Source organism: Pseudophryne corroboree, chromosome 7 (genome assembly GCF_028390025.1).
Source record: "Pseudophryne corroboree isolate aPseCor3 chromosome 7, aPseCor3.hap2, whole genome shotgun sequence".
Lineage (NCBI taxonomy): Eukaryota > Metazoa > Chordata > Amphibia > Anura > Myobatrachidae > Pseudophryne > Pseudophryne corroboree.
In genome coordinates this window covers 443,713,829-443,738,294 of record NC_086450.1, presented here as the reverse complement: position 1 = coordinate 443,738,294, position 24,466 = coordinate 443,713,829, and the positions used below count along the sequence as shown (strand labels likewise).

Here is a 24,466-nt window from a genome sequence, read left to right as displayed (position 1 = left end):
ACACCCTTTGAAAAGTCTTAAAGTGCCCATGGCTCCTGCGGAACCTTCTATACCCCATGGTCATGAAGTGGACCCCAGTATCCTCTAGGACAGAGGTTCTCAAACTCGGTCCTCGGGGGCACACACAGTGCATGTTTTGCAGGTAACCCAGCAGGTGCACAAGTGTATTAATTACTCACTGACACATTTTAAAAGGTCCACAGGTGGAGCTAATTATTTCACTTGCGATTCTGTGAGGAGACCTGCAAAACATGCACTGTGTGTGCCCCCGAGGACCGAGTTTGAGAACCTCTGCTCTAGGACGTATGAGAAATAAATATACCCTATAACTGACAATATCTGGAATACATTCATGATTCTGCTATGGCTTCTCGGTAATAAGCAGGAACAGCAGGCTGGCTGAGGTCCATGTTCTATTACTGTGACTGGGGGAAAGAAGGGGTGTGAGACTGCCATGTCCAGCTTACACTAGATAAGAGTACAAAATAACTATTTCAATTTACAAATCATTCTCAGTTGAGGGGATAGATTAGAATCCCTTTGTTAGTGCGGCTTTCCTTTCATGCTGAATACTGCATATAACGTACACTGAAGAGATGCCACATACAGGAAGGGCACTGTGCCTAACATGACGTCCAGGAGTAAGTATTGAGTAAAGGTATGTGTCAGTGTCACATCAGAGGGGGCGATTCAGTTGTTGCTCCCTGTGGCTGCCACTAGGGAGCACCGGACGGAGCAATTCAGTTGCCGCAAGTGCCGTGGGGAGAAACATTTCTTCTTGCAGCCTCCTGAGGTGGCGTGAGGTAATGTGTGCAAAAATTAGGACGCTCAAACCACTGCTACAGATGGGTTTAGATTACAAGAATGTAAAAGAAAGAAAAAATCAAAAATGTTACGCATGTTTTGTGTGAGACAGGGCATTAAATATGGAAAATATATACACAGTATTGTGCAAAAGTTTTAGGCAGGTGTTGAAAAAATGCTGCAAAGTGAGAATGCTTTAAGAAATATAAGTGTTAATAGTTGATTTTCATTAATTAGCAAAATGCAAAGTGAATGAACAGAAGAGAAATCTAACTCAAATAAATATTTGGTCTGACCACCCTTTGCCTTCAAAACAGCATCTGGGCCTTTATTTACTAATATTCGTGTTTGAGTCGGTTTGTGTAGTGTTTAAACGCGTTTTGTATCGGGTGCATTTTCATGCAACTTTTTGAAACTATATACGCCAAGTTACTAAGCAGTCGACTTTATGGTTTTCGTGTTTTCCGATGTCGATGCCAGTCGGTTTTTTTTGGCACATTTACGGCCGTCATTGTCGTTTGCGTACGTGTTTTTGTAGTATTTTCAGGGTTTTTTTCTATGTTAAACGCGGCAGGGTTATTTTTCAACCACGGCCGCATTTTGACTTTCAGTTTCGTTTTTCATCCCCATTCGTGATTGGTTGTGTTTCAGATGTTGGAGTGTCTGTGCGCAACCATATAAATACGCCCCAAACCGTCCGCACCTCGTGGGTTTAGTTAGTGGTGAGGAGGGAGGTTGTGCTGTGGAGGTTGGTGAGTTTTTTGTTTGGTGAGGAGTGTTGTTTGCGATTTCTGAGTGTAGTATTGTGTTTGAAAGTAGTCTTGTCATTCTTGTAGTCTTGTTTTTTTTGGTTTTGTCTCATTTTTTGTCTAAGTTTTTTTCTTTATAGTCCCTTGTCAGTGTGTGTGTGTGTGTGTGTGTGAGTTGTGCAGTGGTAGTGGAGGCGTGTATTGTGTGTTGTTTTTTTATCTGTGTTAAGTGTTTAGACACACAATTATGTGTGACTCAGAGGTGGCTGAGGTGGCTGAGGTGAGTGAGGTGGAGGGTGTGAGTGAGGGGGAGGAGGTTGGTCAGGTGGAGGAGGTGAGTGAGAGTGAGGTTAGTGTGGTGGAGGAGGTGGATGAGGTTGCTGCAGCAGCCTCAAGTGACAGTGTGTCACAACTGAGGGCCTGAGCTGACGGGAGGCAGCCTCAGTTGTAGGGGCTGAGATGTACCGGAACCTGGGAGGTTGTATCAGACCCCTGGACATGTAAGTAACATGAATAATAACTGCCCGAAGGCGTGACCACGACAACTTAGATAAAAGTCAATGATGTTTATTATGACAACTCCGCATCACAGCAGCAATAAAAGAAAACGTAAAAGTCAGCAAAGAATAAATACAGTTCCTGAGTACTACAGCATGGCAGGAGCCACAGGGCACTGGTAGTGTGAGATAGTTCTTATGATCTTCTAGATGGAAAGTCCTTACCAGGCCCGGCTGTAGCAATGGAGATAACCCAGGATTGTACCAGCTGGTGTTCCAGGAAGAGCTGGGTTGCTGAAGGTAAAACAGCTGCTGTGGATACTGGCTGGAACCAGACTGTTGTTAGCACGGAGTGGATACTGGCTGGAACCAGTTAAATAATAAATGAACTTTGGGAGCGATGAAATGTGAACTGAAATGTAGAACTTGAGAGCGGAGAAATAATAATTCCGGTGGAGAGTGGTAAAGTGTAGAAAGGACACCGGCCCTTTAAGGGAAGCTGTATTCTGCTGGAAGCTGAGGCTGGAAGCAGGTAGTGTTGTAGCTGGAAACAGATGAATCCACAATGGATTGGAGAGTCAGGCTACACCGCAGGTGGAATGCTGGTGCGGGTCTCTATGGTGGAAGTCTTGAGACAGGAGCTGGAACCTGGAAGACAATCATAGAAGAGAGACAAACAGGAACTAGGTTTGACAACCAAAGCACTGACGTCTTCCTTGCTCAGGCACAGCTTACTTATACCTGCAGCAAGGAAGGGGTTGGCTAGGCAATTATGCAAATCAACAATACAAACAGCAGATTGGTGGAAATGATCAGATGACAGAATCCAAGATGGCTGCGCCCATGCAGACACTTGGAGGGAAGTTTGGTTTGTAATCCATGTGGTCTGGGAAACAGTAATGGCGGCGCCGGCCACCGGAGACAGGAGACGCCAGGCTGATAGATGCACATTTAACCACGCGGGCACAGCGGAGGCCGCGGCTGATGAAAACACCACTCTGACACTCTGCATGTGGAAACTCAGGAACAGCGGAATCTGGTCCTGGAACGCTGAGCCCGCCTTAGGAGGCATCTGAAGGGTAAGTAATGGCGTCCAGATACCCGGATCGTGACAGCACCCCCCCCTTTAGGAGTGGCCCCAGGACACTTCTTAGGCTTTAAAGGAAACTTTGCGTGGAAATTTCGGACCAAGGCAGGAGCATGGACGTCAGAGGCATTGGTCCAAGAGCGTTCTTCAGGACCATAGCCCTTCCAGTCAATGAGATACTGAAGTTGACCGTAACGGTGACGTGAGTCCAGGATCTTGGCCACTTCATACTCAACGCCTCGTTGAGTTTGGACTTTCGGAGTTGGTGGAAGTGAGGAATGAAACCGATTCAAGATTAGCGGTTTCAACAGGGAAACATGGAATGTCCTGGGTATTTTTAAGAAGGGAGGTAACTGGAGTCTGTAAGCAACAGGATTGATGACTTGATCAATTTTAAAAGGACCGATGTAGCGAGGTGCAAACTTCATACTGGGAACTCTTAACCTCAAATTCTTCGTGGATAACCATACCCGATCACCCACCTTGAGAGCAGGAACTGCTCGACGCTTCTTATCCGCAAACTTCTTGTACCTGAACGATGCCTTGAGCAGAGCTGATCGTACGCTCTTCCAGATATTGGCAAACTGATGCAAGGTGATATCCACTGCGGGAACAGAAGTTGCTGGAAGCGGTTGGAACTCAGGGACTTTAGGGTGGAATCCAAAGTTGGTGAAGAATGGTGTTGAAGAAGATGAAGAATGATACTGGTTGTTATGACAGAACTCGGCCCAGGGAAGTAATTGAACCCAGTCATCTTGAGAGGAGGACACATAGATGCGGAGGAAGGCCTCCAAGTCCTGATTCACCCTCTCAGTTTGACCATTGGTCTGAGGATGGTAAGCCGTGGAAAACTTTAACTTGACTTGGAGGACTTGACATAAACTTCGCCAGAATTTGGCTGTGAATTGAACTCCTCGATCTGAGATAATTTCTTCTGGAAGACCGTGGAGTCGGAAGATCTCTTGTATGAATACTTGAGCCAACTTGGAAGCTGACGGAAGACCGGTGAGAGGAATGAAGTGTGCCATCTTGGTGAACCGGTCAACTACCACCCAGATGGTATTGAACTTGTTGCACATGGGCAAATCTGTAATAAAATCCATCGACAAATGGGTCCATGGTCGACGGGGAACAGATAGTGGAACCAGTTGCCCTGCAGGCGACTGGCGGGATACTTTATGTTGAGCACACTTTGGGCAAGATGCAATAAACTCCAAAACGTCCTTTTTCAGAGTTGGCCACCAATAGGACCTAGAGATAAACTCCAGGGTTTTTTGGACACCTGTATGTCCGGCAAAACGGGAAGCATGGGCCCAATGCATGAGCTTCTTCCTTAGTGTCGGCTTCACAAAACTTTTCCCTGATGGGGGCGTAGAGTCCATCCCTACCGTGGAGAATGCCAACGGATTTATAATAGGATGCTTGTCTGAAGACTCTGACTCATTTTCTTGCTCCCATGAGCGGGAAAGGGCATCGGCCTTGCGATTCTGAGAGCCCGGACAGAACTGGAGTTTAAAGTCGAACCTGGAAAAGAAAAGTGCCCATCTGGCCTGACGAGGGTTGAGACATTGTGCGCCTTTTAGATATAGAAGGTTCTTGTGGTCTGTAAGGATGGTGATTGAATGAGAAGCTCCCTCCAACAGATATCTCCACTCCTCTAGAGCGAGCTTGATGGCTAGCAACTCCTGGTCGCCAATGGCATAGTTGCGCTCCGCTGGGGAGAACTTCCGTGAGAAGAAACTGCAAGGATGTAAATGACCATCTTTAGCCCTCTGAGATAACACCGCTCCTACTCCAACGGAGGAGGCATCCACCTCTAAGATGAAAGGAGAGTCGACGTCAGGCTGTTTCAGGACAGGTGCAGAGATGAACCTCTGTTTTAAAAGATGAAAAGCTTGCATGGCTTCTTCAGACCACTTGGACGGGTTAGCACCCTTCTTGGTGAAAGCAGTAATAGGCGCCACAATGGTGGAAAAGTCTCGTATAAACTTTCGGTAATAATTGGCGAACCCTAAGAACCTCTGGACCCCTTTGAGGGTTAAGGGTACTGGCCAATTCTGGATTGCTTGTAGTTTCTCAGGATCCATCTCTAGTCCGGAACCGGACACAATGTACCCTAGAAACGGAATGGACTTGACTTCAAAGACGCATTTCTCTAATTTGCAGTAGAGATGATTGACACGGAGACGGGACAGAACCTCCTTTACCCAGAAACGATGTTCCTCTAAATTGTTGGCAAAAATGAGGATATCATCTAGATAGACCACGACATGACGGTATAGAATGTCTCTGAAGATCTCATTGACGAAATGCTGGAAGACAGCTGGAGCATTGCTCAATCCGAAGGGCATGACGAGGTACTCATAATGTCCGTCACGGGTGTTAAATGCGGTCTTCCACTCGTCACCCTCACGGATCCGGATGAGATTGTATGCACCTCTCAGGTCCAGCTTTGTAAAGATGGTAGCTCCGCTAACTCTGTCAAAGAGCTCAGTAATCAGGGGTAAAGGATAGCGGTTCTTGATGGTAATGTCGTTCAAACCTCTGTAGTCGATGCACGGCCGCAGACCACCATCTTTCTTCTTTACAAAAAAGAAGCCTGCGCCGGCTGGAGAAGAAGAAGGTCGAATGAACCCCTTTGCTAGGTTCTCTTTTATGTATTCCTCCATAGAATGCGTCTCGGGGAGAGACAACGGATAAGTTCGGCCTCGAGGTGGAACCTTCCCTGGAACGAGATCAATCGGGCAGTCCCATTCTCTATGAGGGGGAAGGATATCAGCAGAAGCTTTACTGAACACATCCGTGAAATCTTGATATGGAGGAGGTGGAACATCAGACGACCTGGGGGAGGAGGAACAGACAGGCAACACTTTAAACAAACATGTCTTAGTACAGGAGGAACCCCATGCCAGGATTTGCGTAGTCGTCCAATCAATTGTAGGATTGTGAAGACGGAGCCATGGAAGGCCCAGGACCACAGGATGTGTGGCTCTTGGAATCACTAAAAGTGAAATAAGTTCGGAATGAAGAACTCCCACTCTCAGACGAACTGGTAGAGTCCTTAGAGAAATAACTGTATCAAAAATTTTACTGCCATCCACAGCAGTTAAGGAAAAGGACGAAGGAAGTCTCTCGGTGGGTAGGGACCACCGTTTAACATAGGCTTCGGTAATAAAGTTCCCAGCTGCTCCGGAATCCAGGAGGGCAATGACGTTCTGATAACGTTGAGCAACTTGAAGCGAGACTGGGAGGTTACAATCTTGAGGAGATGGAGAGGAGATCATTACTCCTAGCCGGCCCTCTCCTTGGCGAGCTAGGATTTGGAGTTTCCCGGACGTTTGGGACAGGCATTAATGGTGTGAGACGGAGCTGCACAGTACAAACAGAGAAACTCGGAGAGACGTCTTCGGCGCTCAGCAGGAGTTAAACGGGAACGGCCAATTTGCATGGGTTCATCTTTAGTTGGTGACAGTTGGCGAGGAGGAGGAGCAGAAGATTTTGGAGCAGATGATCTTCCACGCTCAGTTGCTCTCTCTCTGAAACGTAAGTCAACTTTCGTACAAAGTGAGATTAACTCATCTAACTTGGAGGGTAAGTCTCTGGTAGCTAACTCATCTTTAATACGCTCGGATAAACCATGCCAGAATGCAGCATACAGGGCCTCGTCGTTCCATGCCAGTTCGGATGCCAGGATCTGGAACTGTATAAGATATTGTCCTACAGTACGTGATCCCTGGCGTAAACGGAGAATCTCAGACGAAGCTGAAGTTACCCGGCCTGGCTCGTCGAAGATGCGCCTGAATGTTGACACGAATGCAGTGTAAGAAGATAGCAGGGTGTCGGACCTCTCCCATAACGGTGATGCCCAATCGAGGGCTGAGCCACTGAGAAGAGAAATAATGTAGGCAATTTTTGTACGGTCACTGGGGAAATTGCCAGGTTGTAGCTCAAACTGAATCTCACACTGGTTGAGAAATCCCCTGCAGAATCTTGGAGATCCGTCAAATTTTGCTGGCGTTGGAAGATGAAGACGTGGAGCAGGAATGGGTAAGGTGGGTGGGGTTATAGCTGGAGTCACTGTGGTTGACGCACCAGACGCGCCTGATCCACGGAGAGTGGTCTGAATCCCATCCAGCCGAGTAGAGAGATCCTGGAGACAGCGGATGATGTGGCCCTGTGCAGCCTCCTGATGTTCTAGTCGGGCTGCCAGTTCTTGCATCGGCCTGGCCGCTTGATCCTGGTCTCCGGCTGGATTCATTAGGTCAGTGCTTACTGTCACAACTGAGGGCCTGAGCTGACGGGAGGCAGCCTCAGTTGTAGGGGCTGAGATGTACCGGAACCTGGGAGGTTGTATCAGACCCCTGGACATGTAAGTAACATGAATAATAACTGCCCGAAGGCGTGACCACGACAACTTAGATAAAAGTCAATGATGTTTATTATGACAACTCCGCATCACAGCAGCAATAAAAGAAAACGTAAAAGTCAGCAAAGAATAAATACAGTTCCTGAGTACTACAGCATGGCAGGAGCCACAGGGCACTGGTAGTGTGAGATAGTTCTTATGATCTTCTAGATGGAAAGTCCTTACCAGGCCCGGCTGTAGCAATGGAGATAACCCAGGATTGTACCAGCTGGTGTTCCAGGAAGAGCTGGGTTGCTGAAGGTAAAACAGCTGCTGTGGATACTGGCTGGAACCAGACTGTTGTTAGCACGGAGTGGATACTGTCTGGAACCAGTTAAATAATAAATGAACTTTGGGAGCGATGAAATGTGAACTGAAATGTAGAACTTGAGAGCGGAGAAATAATAATTCCGGTGGAGAGTGGTAAAGTGTAGAAAGGACACCGGCCCTTTAAGGGAAGCTGTATTCTGCTGGAAGCTGAGGCTGGAAGCAGGTAGTGTTGTAGCTGGAAACAGATGAATCCACAATGGATTGGAGAGTCAGGCTACACCGCAGGTGGAATGCTGGTGCGGGTCTCTATGGTGGAAGTCTTGAGACAGGAGCTGGAACCTGGAAGACAATCATAGAAGAGAGACAAACAGGAACTAGGTTTGACAACCAAAGCACTGACGTCTTCCTTGCTCAGGCACAGCTTACTTATACCTGCAGCAAGGAAGGGGTTGGCTAGGCAATTATGCAAATCAACAATACAAACAGCAGATTGGTGGAAATGATCAGATGACAGAATCCAAGATGGCTGCGCCCATGCAGACACTTGGAGGGAAGTTTGGTTTGTAATCCATGTGGTCTGGGAAACAGTAATGGCGGCGCCGGCCACCGGAGACAGGAGACGCCAGGCTGATAGATGCACATTTAACCACGCGGGCACAGCGGAGGCCGCGGCTGATGAAAACACCACTCTGACACTCTGCATGTGGAAACTCAGGAACAGCGGAATCTGGTCCTGGAACGCTGAGCCCGCCTTAGGAGGCATCTGAAGGGTAAGTAATGGCGTCCAGATACCCGGATCGTGACACAGTGATAGTGACAGTCAGACAGCTCCGCAGCCACGCACCACTACTAAGACTGGGCGGAATGTCAAGTTTAGTTATGCAGAAAATGTGGCATCGGTGCTGGAGCTGATGAAGTATCAGCGGCAGCTATTTGGGCCTGAGTCCGCCAAGGTGCCAACACGGAAGAAGATGGTGTTGTGGGCGAAAGTTGTTGCTGCTGTCAATAGTGAGGGGGTGGTCAAGTGGACGGAGGACACGTGCCGCAAACGGTACTATGACATAAAGCGACGTGTCAAGTCCAAAATGGCCAAGGAGGCGAAGTCGGCTCGAAAAACCGGTGGAGGCCAGCCCTTTATTGCAAGATATCTGGACTATGAGGAGCCCATGCGGAGTTTAATACCTCCAGAAGTAGTGTCTGCAACCCATGTCCGGGATTCCGATCGGCCCAGGAAGAATGGTGAGCATGTGTATTTGCCTTAACATTCTATGACATTACATCTGGCTTTAAAAAAAAAAAAAATGTGTGTCATGTGACGTTGCATATTACTCCCATCTTCAAGTGTGTGTAAGCAAATTAGTGATGTGCACCGGAAATTTTTTGGGTTTTGTGTTTTGGTTTTGGGTTCGGTTCCGCGGCCGTGTTTTGGGTTCGAACGCGTTTTGGCAAAACCTCACCGAATTTTTTTTGTCGGATTCGGGTGTGTTTTGGATTCGGGTGTTTTTTTCAAAAAACCCTAAAAAACAGCTTAAATCATAGAATTTGGGGGTCATTTTGATCCCATAGTATTATTAACCTCAATAACCATAATTTCCACTCATTTTCAGTCTATTCTGAACACCTCACACCTCACAATATTATTTTTAGTCCTAAAATTTGCACCGAGGTAGCTGTGTGACTAAGCTAAGCGACCCAAGTGGCCGACACAAACACCTGGCCCATCTAGGAGTGGCACTGCAGTGTCAGACAGGATGGCCCTTCAAAAAAATACTCCCCAAACAGCACATGACGCAAAGAAAAAAAGAGGTGCAATGAGGTAGCTGTGTGACTAAGATAAGCGACCCAAGTGGCCGACACAAACACCTGGCCCATCTAGGAGTGGCACTGCAGTGTCACGCAGGATGGCCCTTCAAAAAAATACTCCCCAAACAGCACATGACGCAAAGAAAAAAAGAGGCGCAATGAGGTAGCTGTGTGACTAAGATAGGCGACCCAAGTGGCCGACACAAACACCTGGCCCATCTAGGAGTGGCACTGCAGTGTCACGCAGGATGGCCCTTCAAAAAAATACTCCCCAAACAGCACATGACGCAAAGAAAAAAAGAGGCGCACCAAGGTCGCTGTGTGACTAAGATAAGCGACCCAAGTGGCCGACACAAACACCTGGCCCATCTAGGAGTGGCACTGCAGTGTCACGCAGGATGGCCCTTCAAAAAAAATACTCCCCAAACAGCACATGACGCAAAGAAAAAAAGAGGCGCACCAAGGTTGCTGTGTGACTAAGATAAGCGACCCAAGTGGCCGACACAAACACCTGGCCCATCTAGGAGTGTCACTGCAGTGTCACGCAGGATGGCCCTTCAAAAAAATACTCCCCAAACAGCACATAACGCAAAGAAAAAAAGAGGCGCAATGAGGTAGCTGTGTGACTAAGATAAGCGACCCAAGTGGCCGACACAAACACCTGGCCCATCTAGGAGTGGCACTGCAGTGTCACGCAGGATGGCCCTTCAAAAAAATACTCCCCAAACAGCACATGACGCAAAGAAAAAAAGAGGCGCACCAAGGTCGCTGTGTGACTAAGATAATGGCCCTCATTCCGAGTTGTTCGCTCGTTCTTTTTCATCGCATCGCAGTGAAAATCCGCTTAGTACGCATGCGCAATGTTCGCACTGCGACTGCGCCAAGTAACTTTACTATGAAGAAAGTATTTTTACTCACGGCTTTTTCTTCGCTCCGGCGATCGTAATGTGATTGACAGGAAATGGGTGTTACTGGGCGGAAACACGGCGTTTCAGGGGCGTGTGGCTGAAAACGCTACCGTTTCCGGAAAAAACGCAGGAGTGGCCGGGGAAACGGTGGGAGTGCCTGGGCGAACGCTGGGTATGTTTGTGACGTCAACCAGGAACGACAAGCACTGAAATGATCGCACAGGCAGAGTAAGTCTGGAGCTACTCTGAAACTGCTAAGTAGTTAGTAATCGCATTATTGCGAATACATCGGTCGCAATTTTAAGAAGCTAAGATTCACTCCCAGTAGGCGGCGGCTTAGCGTGTGTAACTCTGCTAAATTCGCCTTGCGACCGATCAACTCGGAATGAGGGCCCATGTGATAGATAATGTGATAAAATATAATGTGACTAAGATGATGGCAGGGCAGGTTCAGGTGTTTTTGGTGGTGCTCCAGTCTTCTGTACGCGGTGCCTGTACGCCGAAAGTGGCCCGCAATTCTTCTGGCCACCGACAGCATCTCTTGCACGCCCCTGTCGTTTTTTAAATAATTCTGCACCACCAAATTCAAGGTATGTGCAAAACATGGGACGTGCTGGAATTTGCCCAGATGTAATGCACGCACAATATTGCTGGCGTTGTCCGATGCCACAAATCCCCAGGAGAGTCCAATTGGGGTAAGCCATTCTGCGATGATCTTCCTCAGTTGCCGTAAGAGGTTTTCAGCTGTGTGCGTATTCTGGAAAGCGGTGATACAAAGCGTAGCCTGCCTAGGAACGAGTTGGCGTTTACGAGATGCTGCTACTGGTGCCGCCGCTGCTGTTCTTGCAGCGGGAGGCAATACATCTACCCAGTGGGCTGTCACAGTCATGTAGTCCTGAGTCTGCCCTGCTCCACTTGTCCACATGTCCGTGGTTAAGTGGACATTGGGTACAACTGCATTTTTTAGGACACTGGTGACTCTTTTTCTGAGGTCTGTGTACATTCTCGGTATCGCCTGCCTAGAGAAATGGAACCTAGATGGTATTTGGTACCGGGGACACAGTACCTCAATCAAGTCTATAGTTGCCTCTGAAGTAACGATGGATACCGGAACCACGTTTCTCACCGCCCAGGCTGTCAAGGCCTCAGTTATCCGCTTTGCAGCAGGATGACTGCTGTGATATTTCATCTTCCTCGCAAAGGACTGTTGGACAGTCAATTGCTTACTGGAAGTAGTACAAGTGGTCTTCCGACTTCCCCTCTGGGATGACGATCGACTCCCAGCAGCAACAACAGCAGCGCCAGCAGCAGTAGGCGTTACACTCAAGGATGCATCGGAGGAATCCCAGGCAGGAGAGGACTCGTCAGACTTGCATGTGACATGGCCTGCAGGACTATTGGCTTTCCTGTCTAAGGAGGAAATTGACACTGAGGGAGTTGGTGGTGTGGTTTGCAGGAGCTTGGTTACAGATTTAGTGTTCAGTGGACTGCTTCCGCTGTCACCCAAAGTTTTTGAACTTGTCACTGACTTATGATGAATGCGCTGCAGGTGACGTATAAGGGAGGATGTTCCGAGGTGGTTAACGTCCTTACCCCTACTTATTACAGCTTGACAAAGGCAACACACGGCTTGACACCTGTTGTCCGCATTTGTGTTGAAATAATTCCACACCGAAGAGCTGATTTTTTTTGTATTTTGACCAGGCATGTCAATGGCCATATTCCTCCCACGGACAACAGGTGTATCCCCGGGTGCCTGACTTAAACAAACCACCTCACCATCAGAATCCTCCTTGTCAATTTCCTCCCCAGCGCCAGCAACACCCATATCCTCATCCTGGTGTACTACAACAGTGACATCTTCAATTTGACTATCAGGAACTGGACTGCGGGTGCTCCTTCCAGCACTTGCAGGGGGCGTGCAAATGGTGGAAGGCGCAAATTCTTCCCGTCCAGTGTTGGGAAGGTCAGGCATCGCAACCGACACAATTGGACTCTCCTTGGGGATTTGTGATTTTGAAGAACACACAGTTCTTTGCTGTGCTTTTGCCAGCTTAAGTATTTTCTTTTTTCTAGCGAGAGGATGAGTGCTTCCATCCTCATGTGAAGCTGAACCACTAGCCATGAACATAGGCCAGGGCCTCAGCCGTTCCTTGCCACTCCGTGTCGTAAATGGCATATTGGCAAGTTTACGCTTCTCCTCAGACGCTTTTAATTTTGATTTTTGGGTCATTTTACTGAACTTTTGTGTTTTGGATTTTACATGCTCTCTACTATGACATTGGGCATCGGCCTTGGCAGACGACGTTGATGGCATTTCATCGTCTCGGCCATGACTAGTGGCAGCAGCTTCAGCACGAGGTGGAAGTGGATCTTGATCTTTCCCTATTTTTTTAACCTCCACATTTTTGTTCTCCATATTTTGCGCACAACTAAAAGCCACCACAGGTATACAATGTAGATGGATGGATAGTATACTATTATTACTTATGGACGACGAGTGACGACACGGAGGTAGGTACAGCCGTGGCCTACCGTACTGCTATATATATAATATATACAGAATAATAATAACGGACCTGGTGGACACTGTCAGCAGACTGCTAAACTAGTATGAAGAAAAAAAAGCCACCACAGGTATACAATGTAGATGGATGGATAGTATACTATTATTACTTATGGACGACGAGTGACGACACAAAGGTAGGTACAGCCGTGGCCTACCGTACTGCTATATATATAATATATACAGAATAATAATAACGGACCTGGTGGACACTGTCAGCAGACTGCTAAACTAGTATGAAGAAAAAAAAGCCACCACAGGTATACAATGTAGATGGATGGATAGTATAGTATTATTACTTATGGACGACGAGTGACGACACAGAGGTAGGTACAGCCGTGGCCTACCGTACTGCTATATATATAATATATACAGAATAATAATAACGGACCTGGTGGACACTGTCAGCAGACTGCTAAACTAGTATGAAGAAAAAAAAGCCACCACAGGTATACAATGTAGATGGATGGATAGTATACTATTATTACTTATGGACGACGAGTGACGACACAGAGGTAGGTACAGCCGTGGCCTACCATACTGCTATATATATAATATATACAGAATAATAATAACGGACCTGGTGGACACTGTCAGCAGACTGCTAAACTAGTATGAAGAAAAAAAAGCCACCACAGGTATACAATGTAGATGGATGGATAGTATACTATTATTACTTATGGACGACGAGTGACGACACAGAGGTAGGTACAGCCGTGGCCTACCGTACTGCTATATATATAATATATACAGAATAATAATAACGGACCTGGTGGACACTGTCAGCAGACTGCTAAACTAGTATGAAGAAAAAAAAGCCACCACAGGTATACAATGTAGATGGATGGATAGTATAGTTTTATTACTTATGGACGACGAGTGACGACACAGAGGTAGGTACAGCCGTGGCCTACCGTACTGCTATATATATAATATATACAGAATAATAATAACGGACCTGGTGGACACTGTCAGCAGACTGCTAAACTAGTATGGAGAAAAAAAAGCCACCACAGGTATACAATGTAGATGGATGGATAGTATCCTATTATTACTTATGGATGACGAGTGACGACACAGAGGTAGGTACAGCCGTGGCCTACCGTACTGCTATATATATAATATATACAGAATAATAATAACGGACCTGGTGGACACTGTCAGCAGACTGCTAAACTAGTATGAAGAAAAAAAAGCCACCACAGGTATACAATGTAGATGGATGGATAGTATACTATTATTACTTATGGACGACGAGTGACGACACAGAGGTAGGTACAGCCGTGGCCTACCGTACTGCTATATATATAATATATACAGAATAATAATAACGGACCTGGTGGACACTGTCAGCAGACTGCTAAACTAGTATGAAGAAAAAAAAGCCACCACAGGTATACAATGTAGATGGATGGATAGTATACTATTATTACTTATGGACGACGAGTGACGACACAGAGGTAGGTACAGCCGTGGCCTACCGTACTGCTATATATATAATATATACAGAATAATAATAACGGACCTGGTGGACACTGTCAGCAGACTGCTAAACTAGTATGAAGAAAAAAAAGCCACCACAGGTATACAATGTAGATGGATGGATAGTATACTATTATTACTTATGGACGACGAGTGACGACACAGAGGTAGGTACAGCCGTGGCCTACCGTACTGCTATATATATAATATATACAGAATAATAATAACGGACCTGGTGGACACTGTCAGCAGACTGCTAAACTAGTATGAAGAAAAAAAAGCCACCACAGGTATACAATGTAGATGGATGGATAGTATAGTATTATTACTTATGGACGACGAGTGACGACACAGAGGTAGGTATAGCCGTGGCCTACTGTACTGCTATATATATAATATATACAGAATAATAATAACGGACCTGGTGGACACTGTCAGCAGACTGCTAAACTAGTATGAAGAAAAAAAAGCCACCACAGGTATACAATGTAGATGGATGGATAGTATACTATTATTACTTATGGACGACGAGTGACGACACAGAGGTAGGTACAGCCGTGGCCTACCGTACTGCTATATATATAATATATACAGAATAATAATAACGGACCTGGTGGACACTGTCAGCAGACTGCTAAACTAGTATGACGAAAAAAAAGCCACCACAGGTATACAATGTAGATGGATGGATAGTATAGTTTTATTACTTATGGACGACGAGTGACGACACAGAGGTAGGTACAGCCGTGGCCTACCGTACTGCTATATATATAATATATACAGAATAATAATAACGGACCTGGTGGACACTGTCAGCAGACTGCTAAACTAGTATGAAGAAAAAAAAGCCACCACAGGTATACAATGTAGATGGATGGATAGTATACTATTATTACTTATGGACGACGAGTGACGACACAGAGGTAGGTACAGCCGTGGCCTACCGTACTGCTATATATATAATATACTGTATAATAAATGGACCTGGTGGACAATGTCAGCAGACTGCTAAACTACTAGTATAAAGAAAAAAAGCCACCACAGGAGTGTTTTTCAGGCAGACAAATGTATACTGGACTGGTGGTCACTGTCAGCAAAACTGTGCACTGTACTCCTGCAATAACTGCTCCCCAGTCCCCACAATTAGGCAGTGTGAGCAGTGCACTCAGCACAGATATATCATGCAGCACACTGAGCACAGATATGGTATGTAGCGTTTTTTTCAGGCAGAGAACGGATTAAACTGGTGGTCACCCTCACTACTATCAGCAAAACCCTGCACTGTACTCCTAACAGCTGCTCCCCGTCCCCAATCCTCCCCACAATTATAACAATGTCACTCTTAGTCTTTTCTATTATGACTATAACGGAGAGGACGCCAGCCACGTCCTCTCCCTATCAATCTCAATGCACGTGTGAAAATGGCGGCGACGCGCGGCTGCTTATATAGAATCCGAATCTCGCGAGAATCCGACAGCGGAATGATGACGTTCGGGCGCACTCGGTTTACCCGAGCCACACGGGAGAATCCGAGCACGGCTCGGACCCGTGTAAAAAGGCTGAAGTTCGGGGGGGTTCGGTTTCCGAGAAACCGAACCCGCTCATCACTAAAGCAAATACATTGTTTTGGGTAATGTTTTCTACAAAAGCCAATGTAACATACTACTTTATTGTTTGTCATGTGGGTTTTTTTTTTTTCCAGTACATTTTCCATGTGTAGTTTGGACTTGGTGTGTCATTGAAATGTCCATCAATAATTTTTTACTTTTGCACATTTAACAGTTTTTAAGTTTGACTATGAGGGTAATTCCAAGTTGATCGCAGCAGGATTTTTGTTAGCAATTGGGCAAAACCATGTGCACTGCAGGGGGGGGCAGATGTAACATGTGCAGAGAGAGTTAGATTTGGGTGTGGTGTGTTCAATATGCAATCTAAATTGCAGTGTAAAAATAAAGCAGCCAGTATTTACCCTGCACAGAAACAAAATAACCCACCCAAATCTAACTCTCTCTGCACATGTTATATCTGCCCCCCCCCCCCTGCAGTGCACATGGTTTTGCCCAATTGCTATCAAAAATCCTGCTGCGATCAACTTGGAATTACCCCCTATGTTTTTTTATTTTTGTTATCCATGTGCAATGTTGCCAAAACAGTGGTTGTCATGTTAGAGGCTGGAGTAGTGCAAAATGGCTTTGAAGCCATTTACATGTGTAATTTCATTAGTACTGAATGTAATATTGTTTAAGACAAACCCACTATTTGTTTGTTCAGTTTGAGTCTGTATTTGTACCCTGACACAACACTGCAGACTTAAGGTGCATACACACAGAGAGATTTTGACTATGAGAGATTTTGACTGAGCGATTTCCCTTGAACTGGCAGTAGGAGATTTTGACTAACTTTTACAGCGATTTTGACTAACTTTACCAGCGATTTTGGCTAACTCATTCAAGCAAAGCGATGCTTTTTTTTTCCAGCGACCTAGCCAAAATTGACTTGCCTGCACAGTCTATTTTTAGCAGCGATAGCGACCTGGCGAGGACGCGCATCACTATCGCTGGCTGTGTACACATGGAGAGATATGCACTAACTTTCTGAGCGATTTTGACTATATAGTCAAAATCTCTCAGCTATATCGCTTCGTGTGTATGCACCTTTAGTTACCTTACTATTTGTTTTTGTTTTTTGTTTTTTTTTGTTTTATTTTTGGTTGGCTCATATTGTGGTAATGTGTGTTTGGATTGCCACATCACAGAGCAATTTCTATATTGCATCTGTAATTTTTTTCCTTTCATTACAAAATGAAGATGTGTGTGTTTTGGCTTGTTAGTGTATGTATTTGTAATTGTGTCCTATGTCTGTGTCCTGTACATGATTCCCTGTGTTGCACTTTCCATAGTGCATATGGCTATTGGACAATGTTTTTGGTTTTATGTTGTGGTTTTTTGGTTTAAGGTCCTTATGTTTTGAGTCTTAAAAAAACAAACATTGTTTAAAGATTGAATGTTTATAAGCATAATGGGTGGATGTATCAACAATAGCATGAATACATGAGTTATGTTATTTGTTTCTTGATTTACAGTGTTGGCAAAAAGCAGTACTGGTCGTCCTACAGTCACTCCCATGACATCTGATGATGATGACGCACCGGAAGCAGGTAAAGTGTCCATTTTAGTATAGGTTATGTTTGTAAAGGAATGACCATAACAAAATGTCACTTTCAATACTAGGTCCATCAAAAGAAGTCTTGAGCAGCAGAAGGTGGACTTCTGTAACACACCACAAAATGAAACATGTTGCAGCAAAAAAAAGCAAGGTCTGATGTCCAGGGCCAACCACAGCAGGCTACCCCGCCACGAAGATTATTGACAGTATGTTCGGTCCCCCAACTCCAAATTTTAGACACACCTCCAAGACGCCAACCACACTCCCCTCATCTTGATTGTGAGTAACAAACTGAAATAAATTAAATAAATGTCAGATCTTAATAATCCATTTACTTAAACGCATTAAGTCAAAACCCATCAAAATCTGCTATACTTACCGAAGTCAGTAAAACATGAAATGGAATCCTAGCAAAATGGCCATGTCCACATCCAGTAAAGATATGTATGTCCACTTCAGCCATACAGTAGCACATTGTGTGGAAGATGCTGCAACAGAAACTCATGTGTAAGCTTGGCAAATAGTAAGGTTGTTTTAATCATTTTCACATGTTTGTTTGACCTAACATTGCCAAATACATACAAAAACATTACTATCTTTTTGTTTGAGACACTATAAGGCAACACATTATTATGGAATACAATGTGTTTTTATGGTGGAGTATGTCTGATCTACCATACAACTCATGTGTTTGCTTTCAGAATGTAGTAACCAGACACATTTGCCACAAACAGGCATATGTATGTATTTAAGTTATGAGTGATGATGTTGCTAGGCAGGATATCTGAAAGCACCAGTCAATGACATGTGTTCCATGTTTAGTGCTTTGTTATAATTTCTCAAACATATGGATAGCTAACGGATAAATGTTTATAATTTCAGCTTCTAGTCCTGGTACCAGCATCCCTACGCAACACCAGCAACACAGTGACATGGATGAGACAATCATGTTAGAAATGCAGCCATTAAGCCAAGGAATCAGCCCCCCAGCACCTGTGAGTACACCACCACAGCAAATCACACCACCACCACAACACAACCCAACAACACCAGTAACACAAGGCCCTGATCAAGTGTTTTGGAACATTTGGGCTAGACAGCAGGCCACTAATGAAGATTGCCTGCATAGGCAGACACAAATGTTTGCAAGCCTACCATCTCACCTCAGAAGAATCATCAGAAATATGAGTAGACAAAAGGAACAAACCACGAGAATTGGCAATACCATGGAAATCATGCGTGCAGACATTACACATGTCATGGGCAACTTACAGCGCATAATGGAAGAACAGCACAGACAACAGCAAAGCTATATCAACATTTTAGAAAACAATCAAAAGATCAATGAATCTATCTCCAGAATTGTAGACAATCAAAATGCTGCAACACGTGAACTCAATGCCACCCTCACTAACCTCAATGAAACACTCAGATCCCTGCACCAACAGCAACCAAGCAGCAGTTCTGGTACGACTACTCCAATTATAACGCCAGTGTCATCACCACCAAGGCGCTCCACCAGAGCACGCCAACATGTCAGTGGTAAAGGTAAAGGCCAGGACAAGCTAACACCCAAAAAAATTAAAATATAAACCACAACGATTTCTTTAAAGAGAAGTAAAATGGGGGCGTGGCCTGACAGCCAAAGTTACCAGACGTGTTCTGAATAGGCTCCTGCGATCCCTCGGTTTTTAAGGGATTTATTGCCCCGTTCCTCCCCTCGAGTGGAGCTGTACCCCATCCAGATTGTCTCAGGGGACCCTCCTCTACACTGTGGGTCTCCCACTGGCGCATATTAGTTGACCCAGCGTGGTCCGCTCACTGCGGCCTATACTGGCTCCGGAGACAGGGAGTGGAGTGCGCGCGGCAGCCGGCCGGGAGAACCAGGGACGCCGGGTCGCCCTCGATCTTGGCTCGACACCCTGAGCGGAGGGAACGGATGACCGCGGTCACAGCAGCCGGGGACGGCGCCTCCGGGATCCAGAGCAGCGGTGGGAGAGAAGACAGCCAGCGCGACTTCCGGCCTGTGCGCTGCCCGGCGGCCGGGTGACCTCTACCTCTGCATAGGAGAGCTCCGTGTGCCTCCGTCCCGCGGCCTCAGCCTAACAAGAGCCCTGGACAGCCGGCCACAGCCAGCAGACGGGCAGCGGTGATTGCTCTGGAGGAGAGGTGAGAGGGGGGCTGTTATAGCAGTTACAAGTTTACACTACAGTGAGAGCCATACTCCCCCCCCCAATCTGCACTCACTGTTCTACATCTCCCGCACCCCATTGCTGCAGTGAAGCATATATCTCCAGTGTGGGGACAGATATAAGAGAAAACAGCGGTGCACGATCCCCACGTCGGCCAACGCCTCCATCTGGTGGTTCTATTCAGTAGTATTGGAAGGGACTTTCACCGGAGGTGGACCCCCAGAGTGCCCTATCTCCTGCAGCCTCTGACTGTCTGGCTCCTCTCCGGTACCACGTGGACCCTCCTCTCTGCCGAAGCTCCCCGGCCCTGTCCGACCCGCCTTGCTCGGCTGGCCACGTCATGAACCTTCTCTAGAGCCCCCGCCTTACCCCCCTGGTCCTGAGCCTTACTGCTGGAGCGCCTTCTCTACCTCCCACCCTGCTGTTCACCCCCTTTCTCGTATATTCACGATGCCCAGGGGCGGCAAAAAGTCACAGGGTTCCGACCTTACACCATTCCTTACTAAAAAGAGCACCCCGGCCAAGAGCAGGCCCGATGCTCCTGAACCCCCCCATGGTCCCTCTGATTCTGAGGCCGAAGACGACGATCTCACACCCCTTACCCGCAGGGACTTAAGGAGATGCGGGATTTTAAAACCTCTGTCCAGGCTCTCCACTCCCTGAAATCCGATATTGCCGACATTGGCTCCAGAACGGATCAACTTGAACGACGAGTGGAAGAGGTGGTGTCGTTCCAACAAGCGGTCGAGACCGACTTCCATCAACTCCGCCAAGATGTTTCCCAACTGCGGGAGGAGCATGAGGACCAGGACAATAGGGCGATGAGAAATAACCTGAGGATTCGGGGCATTCCTGAGGAGGTCGAAGCGGCCCACCTTGATCTTTACCTTAAGCGCCTCTTTGCCCACCTATCACCTGACACCCCTGAGGAACATCTTCCCCTGTATCGTGCGCATCGAGCCCTCCGACCTCGCTCCCAGGACTCCTCCCAGACCAGGGATGTCATCCTCCAACTGCACTACTTCACTGCGAAAGAGGCCATTATGAGAGAAGCCCTACGGCTGGGGTCTGTGACTTTCCAGAATGCCCCCCTGCAGATCTTCCAGGACTTATCCCCGCTCACCCTGGCCAAACGTAGAGACTTTAAACCCGTCACTTCTCTGCTCTCCCGTCCAGTGGCGGAACTAGCGAGCGGTGGGCCCAGGTGCGACAAAATGCTTTGGGCCCACCCCCACACATCCCATCCAAGTCCACCCCCTCACCCCTGGAGAGGATCTGGTGAGGGGGACCTGCTCAGGGCCAGAGAAATAGATACCTAGCAACAGTGCCGTAACTAGACATTTTAGCACTGTGTGCAAGAAACGGCATTGGAGCCCCACCCCTGCATGCTAAACAGGGGCAGTGCGCGCCATAGGCGCGCGCAAAAATACATAGTGGCGTGGCTTCGTGGGGAAGGGGTGTGGCCACAAAATAATACCAATTCATAAAACGGTACACAGTAGTCTCCATTATTCAAATTACGCCGCACAGTAGCACCACTACACCAGGTAGAGACCCTTTTACACCTTACAGCGGACAGATTCCTCTTTTTACACATTACAGCAGACAGCGTGCACTTTTTACACATAACGGCAGACAGCGTGCCCTTTTTACACATAACGGCAGACAGCGTGCACTTTTTACACATAACGGCAGACAGCGTGCACTTTTTACACATAACGGCAGACAGCGTGCCCTTTTTACACATAACGGCAGACCGCGTGCCCTTGTTACACATAGCGGCAGACAGCGTACACTTTTTACACATAACGGCAGACAGCGTGCCCTTGTTACACATTACGGCAGACAGCATCCCCTTTTTACACATAACGGCAGACAGCGTCCCCTTTTTACACATTACGGCAGACAGCGTGCCCTTGTTACACATTACGGCAGACAGCGTCACCATTTTTACACATTACGGCAGGCAGATTCCCCATTTTTACACATTGCGGCAGGTAGATTACCCCTTTTTACACATAGCGGCAGGCAGATTACCCCTTTTTACACATTACGTCAGGCAGTCCCCCCTTTTTACACATTGCGGCAGGCTGATTCCCCCTTTTTACACATTACGTCAGGCAGTCCCCCCTTTTTACACATTGCGGCAGGCTGATTCCCCCTTTTTACACATTACGTCAGGCAGTCCCCCCTTTTTACACATTGCGGCAGGCTGATTCCCCTTTTTACACATAGCGGCAGGCAGTCCCCCATTTTTACACATAGCGGCAGGCAGGCCCAAGAAAGAAAGAAAGAGAAAGAAAGAAAGAAAGAAAGAAAGAAAGAAAGAAAGAAAGAAAGAAAGAAAGAAAGAAAGAAAGAAAGAAAAAGAGAAAAAGAAAGAAAGAAGAATTATACTTACCCTCTCCGCCGGCTCAGGCTCCTCGGTGCAGCCGCTTCAGAAGGTTCCCGGGCAGTAGAGGACAGAGCCGGCCTTAGGCATAGGCAAACTAGGCAAATGCCTAGGGCATTTGGTATGCTTAGGGGCACCAGCAGCTTCTGCTGATTAAAATGATATGTGGCATGCCTATATTCTGTTTGTGACTACGGCTGTATCTGCATACTGAATGCTACGTTGCGTGTATTCCTGGAAATCACTGTAATGTAGCATTTCGTATGCAGATACAGCTGTAGTCGCACACAGAATATAGACATGCTGCATATCATTTTAATCAGCAGAAGCTGATTGTGCATCCTAGCCAAATAGTAATGCAAATAAGATGCATTTTCATAAACAAAAGGCGCCCGACGTTAGCAGAGCCAGGCATTTCCTGCAGAACTAGTGGCAGTGCTAGGGGGCACCAGCCAAAATCTTGCCTAGGGCATCATATTGGTTAGGGCCGGCTCTGGTAGAGGAGGTGGAGGACGGAGGTGAAGAAGGGAGCCGCAGCAGCGCTTTGTTACTGGTGGAGGCGCTGCTGCTGCTGCCTCTCTGCTTCCCTATAGGCTGTTCTCGGAAGACAGCCTATAGTGAAGCAGAGGGGCAGCAGCAGCAGCGCTTCCACCAGTAACAAAGCGCTGCTGCGGCTCCCTCCTTCACCTCCCTCCTCCTCCTTCCCTCGTCAGTGCCGCTGCTCCTCTCCTCTCCGGGCGGCTGTGCGCTGCGGGCAGCGGTTGCCCGCAGCACACAGCGGCATGTAATGAGTCAGTTTGACTCATTACATGCTTGGGCCCCTGGACAGAGGCGGGCCCCAGTGCAACGCACTGCTTGCACTGCCGGTAGTTCCGCCTCTGCTCCTGTCATAATGTTAAATACCGCTGGGGCTTCCCTTTCCGTATCCTGGTCTGGCACCAGGGGAAGCTGCTCACAGCCAGGAACCTATCCGAGGCTCAAACGCTGCTCTCCAAGCTGGGTATCCACACTGCTAAGCAGGATATTTCTACTCAACGCCTGCCACCGCGGACACAGCAGAACTCGCCTCAGCCTCCCCGATCTGAGTGGTTTACGGTCCCAGCTTCTGCGGCCTCCCCAGCTCCACCTCCAGTTCCCTGATGGACTTCTAGCTCTCTGATCTAATGCCTCCTCTTTATTACTGCGTCGACCCTTCCTGGTCGTGCTCCCCTAGTCGGGGAGCTGTTTCACTTTAGATCTCCCGCATCTTGATTTCCCGACCCCTTAGTTGATTCTCGACTGTTCTGATTGTTACCACTTGTTAAAGTGTTAAAATGTTAACATGTTAATATGCTAAACAGTGATAATCTGTTTTTTCTCTACCCCCTGCTCCTCCCTTTCTTTCTGGAGCTGGCGCTCCATCTGTTCTTTGTTCCTGCTTTCTTTCCAGCTTTTTCCCTCGGGTCCCCCCAGGGGAGGTTTGCCTCCTACCCATTGCTACGTGGTTTGTGACCCATCATCTGGATCCCAGCCGCGCCCCCTTAGGGCTTTGAGCCCTCTTGCTGACCTAAGTGCCCTCCCGACACCTAGTATCCCTTCCCCCTGTCAGCACTACCGGTCCTGGCCCCTATTGCCGGATGACCAATTACCCTCCCATCCCTCCCGGTTTCCTTTCCTTCCTCCCTCCTTTCTGACCACGTTGTCTCCCGCTCTCTATCCTTCTTCTCTATCTCCCTTCTTCCTTCCCCTACTTTCAGTGTTATACACTCCTTCTACTCAGCCTACCTCTTTGTTGCTTGCCCATGGGTCTCCGGGTGCTCTCCTTTAATGTGAAGGGCTTGAACAGCCCTCAAAAGAGAGGTAAGCTCTTTGCCTCCCTTAAACTTCATAAGGGCGACCTGGTCTTTCTCCAGGAGACTCACTTCCTACATAACTCCCACCCAACGCTGCAATGTAAACCATACCCTGATTCTTTCCATGCCTGTGATCATTCAGCCAAGAAACGGGGGGTCGCGATTTTATTTGCCCGCCACCTCACCTTTGAGCTTCTAGATTCCCATGCCGACAAGGATGGCCGGTTTCTTGTTTTAGTTGGGAAACTTAACAACAAACTATGCACCCTAGGTAACGTCTATGCCCCTAACCAACGACAGGAACTATTCTTTGC

General features: G+C 47.2%; 1 long non-coding RNA gene across 2 annotated transcripts; it reads left to right on the top strand.

Moving 5' to 3' along the window:
- The first annotated feature begins 475 nt into the window (after window positions 1–475).
- On the top strand, window positions 476–21,525 carry LOC134943848 (uncharacterized). 2 transcript variants are annotated; one of them, XR_010181786.1, is made up of 4 exons: window positions 476–641; window positions 17,654–17,728; window positions 17,802–18,015; window positions 18,619–21,525. It is a non-coding gene; the product is annotated as an uncharacterized LOC134943848 (long non-coding RNA). The 2 variants fall into 2 exon arrangements; XR_010181787.1 differs by lacking the exon at window positions 476–641 and adding an exon at window positions 735–803.
- Window positions 21,526–24,466: the final 2,941 nt, after the last annotated feature.